Here is a 3,630-nt window from a genome sequence, read left to right on the forward strand (position 1 = left end):
CCCACTGGGCTCCCCAACTCATTTCCTAGGCAGCAGCAAACATGCCTCAGAGGGTAATAGCTTCCAATTATTCCCAGCTTGGGCAGAATTTATACTGGTGACCTAGGGGTGAATGGCTTCATATCTCATTATTATTAAATTCCTGAGCCAGCCAGTCCTTGCTATCTGTCTTTTATTTTGAAATAGCTGACTACACTGCCTTTATTCAGAAGATGGATTTGCCTGGCTGTGCAGTTATTGTGTGGATTTTTCAAACTGCCTCTGAAGAAGGACACTGTCAAGTCTTTTCTAATAATTTTTAAAATCATGTTTTTATTCCCTGCTGTTTATAACAACTCCCCTGGCAGACTGATGCTGAAATCAGTATCCTTATTGAGAATATCTCATCTGCCACAATTTGAAAATGCCATTTTGCCATTGCAAGGCAGCTTGCATGCTTCAGGTGGTGTGGACCAGCCCGACATTGCAGAGTTGCCATGAAGATGCTGCTGTGGCTGTAGCTGATGACAAGGGAGGATCCTCCAGGGTTGGGTTCTGGCTTGTCTTGCATTTTTGTGCAGTTGCATTGGAGAGTTAGTCTGAAAGCAGCTTGTTGTCATCTCAGGATATGAAGGGAAGGAACTTGATAAAAAAGTTTAAGTCCAGATGATTTGACAAGATGAAATGGCCACAAGAATCAGCACAATCTTTTCAAAAATTTAAGAAAATGAAGAGTCTGGTTTTGAGTTGACGGTTGTGCATCATATTCTCTGCATCCTCCACATGTCAGGATTGTTTAGGACCAATCCTGGCTTTAACTGTGCAACCTAACAGGAGCTGAAAAGGACTCAAATCCTGGAAAGGACTCAAGGAAACTTGTTCCACTTACCCTGTGTTGGTCTGACGTGCACCAGTTGTCCTTCAGTGGTGGGGACACTGGGCAGCTCTCCCTTTACCTACACGCAAATATACCTTCCCCCTTTCCCCATGCCTTGAATGTCCCCATGCAGACAGCAGAGGCGGCCTGAGCAGCTGCAGGCTGCAATTTATGTGCAAAAAGGGGTGCTAAATATCAGAAAGCTGTGCATGGAGGATGGGGCCCAGCACTCTGTTACTGCACCTGGGCTGGCCCATGGTGCTGCTGGCTCTAGAGAAGGTGCTTTTCCCCTTGGAGCAGACCTGCTGTGAGGCTTTTCCCCAAGCCTTGGGACATTGCCTCATTTGATTCTGCCCCCAAAGTGCCATTCACATGGCATAAATCTATTTTAATTCTTTGCCCTTTGGGATAGCTTTACTAGAGATACTTAGATGAATGTTAGTTACGTGGGGCAGATGGCAAAGCATCCATCCTTATCTCAGGCACCCAATTACTTTTAGTCATTTAATATCTTCATAATGTTGATGCCACCCCATTTTTCTGTAGGAAAATAGTCCCTTCCCCCATCACTCTTTTCTCCTCCTTTTTCCTGTGGTTGCACCTAATATTTCAAGCTGCAGTGAGTTTAGGTTTCATCTCCTTCACACACAATCATTTTTATAAGGTGTTAAGATTGTAAGTTTGTTGATCTCACACACCAAAAAAAAAGTGATTAACCCCCTCCTCATTGCTAAGGTTGCACAGCCAAGCATTTAGAAATGAGGGAGCTGGAAGGGATAGAACAGGGAAAGAAGACCAGAACCAAAGAAAGAGATGTCTCAGTAAAATCAGTGGAATGCCTCTCCCAGGAAGGTTCAGGGTAGATTATTTTTTTTTTTTGTGTGTCTCCATCACACAATTCCTCCATAACTTCTGTCAGGTCCCTAAACATCTGCAGGTTGCAGCTGTCATCATGAAGTGCCAGTTGTTCTAATATTACTTGGAAAATCCCCTCTTATGCAGCCTCAGAGCCAGGTTTCCAAAAGCACCATGTGTTTATTGCTGCAGCAGGGCTCACTCTCAGTCAGGTACCTGCTGTCCATGGGGCTGGAGAGAGAGGTTGGTAACCCCATCCTTCACCTAAAGCAGATCTCTTCAGTTCAGTTTTCCTGCTTGTGCTTCTGCCCTCTTCAAAAGGGGATGATACAGCCCCAGTAACTCGCTGGGAGGCTGTGAAAATGGGTACACTCACATCTAGGTGGGTGCCAGCACAGGAGTGATCCCCACAATGGAGCAGCCACAGAGAAATGAAAAACAAGGTGTTCAGAGGACATGCCCTGAAACAGCTCCTCCAGCATTTCTAGTACTTGACTTTGTCACCTTAACACTCTGCTGGATGTAGTGTTTGTGCATTTCTTAGGACGCTTTTAGAAGCAAGCTGAATAAAACAGGAAGCTTGTCCATGCCTTCACATCAGAACTCAGTTTATCTGCAGGGCTGCAACCTTTAGATCTGCTAAAAATCTGAGTCCATTTAGGTGAGAGAGTAACACAGCCCCTTCCTTTGGCCCTGGGAGAGAGTCCCTGGGAGCGGGGCAGAGGCAGGCTCTGGGCTGTGGACTCAGCTGCCCCTAACCAGGGAGTCCTGCTGCTGCCCTGAGCTGCAGTGACTGGGGAGGTAGTTCTCAGCCTCAGCTGGGGGCATGAGATCTTCAGGAATTGCAGCCAAATCTCAACTTAATATGTAAAGCCTTTATTCCTGCTTTTTTTTCTTCTTATTTTTTTTTCTTTTCTTCCCCTCAGACTTCTAACATGGCCCAAATTAGAGGGATTTTTTTCCCTGCCACTCCCAGAGCTGGCAAGAAGCCAGATTCCAGGGCCCTGCTCCAGAGCTGGAGCTGTATGATCTTGCAGGATGAAAGGCACTCTGGAGACGTAAGCTCATAGTAGCAATTAACAGAAACAAGTTCGGATGCTGTTCCTGCCTACATGCAAATGAAACTCTGAAGAGACTCAGGAGCCAGGCTTGCTGGGGGATGGCTGGCACTGGTACCAACCCTATAATCAAACAATTAATCACGTGGGTGTCTGCATGTCCTCGGCTTTAACCAGTCTCAGAGGTGAAAGGCGCAATCTTGCACTTTGCTGCCGGAGCAAAAGGGGACATCTGAGCTAAAAAATAAATAGAGGCTTGAGCTGCCAATGATTAGAACAAGTCACAAGTAACTGGATGCCTCCAGCACTTTGGAGAGAGTGCTGGAACCTTTTTCCCTGCAGAGCATTGGTTCAAATGCAGACCTTGTTCCAAGGAGTTAGGAGGCACTGGTTAAATCCAAGGGATTAAACTGTGGCTCTGCCAACTGGTGCCACGTGAGAGGAGAGCACAGTTCTGCACTGAGTGTTCTCCTCTGCCCAGAGCCACACTGATGGGGCACAGCTCCCCCAGGAATATCACAAGGATGCAAGCAGCACAGCACAAGCCAAGCTGAGCTCGTGTTGGCTTAAAATACTCAAAACAGGAGCAACCTGTGGCTAAGCAAGCAGGAGCAGAGTGGAGCCAAGCCGAGTTGCTTTGCCCATCTTGCAGCAAATTGATCCCAGAAAATTGGCTCATCATGCTTAGCTTTCATTGCTCATTTTTGCTGAGGCCTTTTCATGTTTCAGCTTCTGCATGTTACACAAAAAGATAAAATCCAGAAGGAGCAGGGCCGCAGTGCCTGCTGGAGGGAGTTGGATCCACAGTGTGCTGCTGCAGCTGCTCAGGAGCTCCCAGCTCCCAGCCCAGCCTCTCCTCCC

At 47.0% G+C, this 3,630-nt stretch overlaps 1 protein-coding gene across 1 annotated transcript in view; it reads right to left on the minus strand.

Annotated features, from left to right (window-relative positions):
* NTRK3 (neurotrophic receptor tyrosine kinase 3) overlaps positions 1–3,630 on the minus strand; it is a 202,114-nt gene that overhangs the window by 36,199 nt on the left and 162,285 nt on the right. The gene's annotated exons all lie outside the window — the stretch shown is intronic.

The sequence above is a fragment of the Geospiza fortis genome, unplaced genomic scaffold, assembly GCF_000277835.1.
Source record: "Geospiza fortis unplaced genomic scaffold, GeoFor_1.0 scaffold171, whole genome shotgun sequence".
NCBI lineage: Eukaryota > Metazoa > Chordata > Aves > Passeriformes > Thraupidae > Geospiza > Geospiza fortis.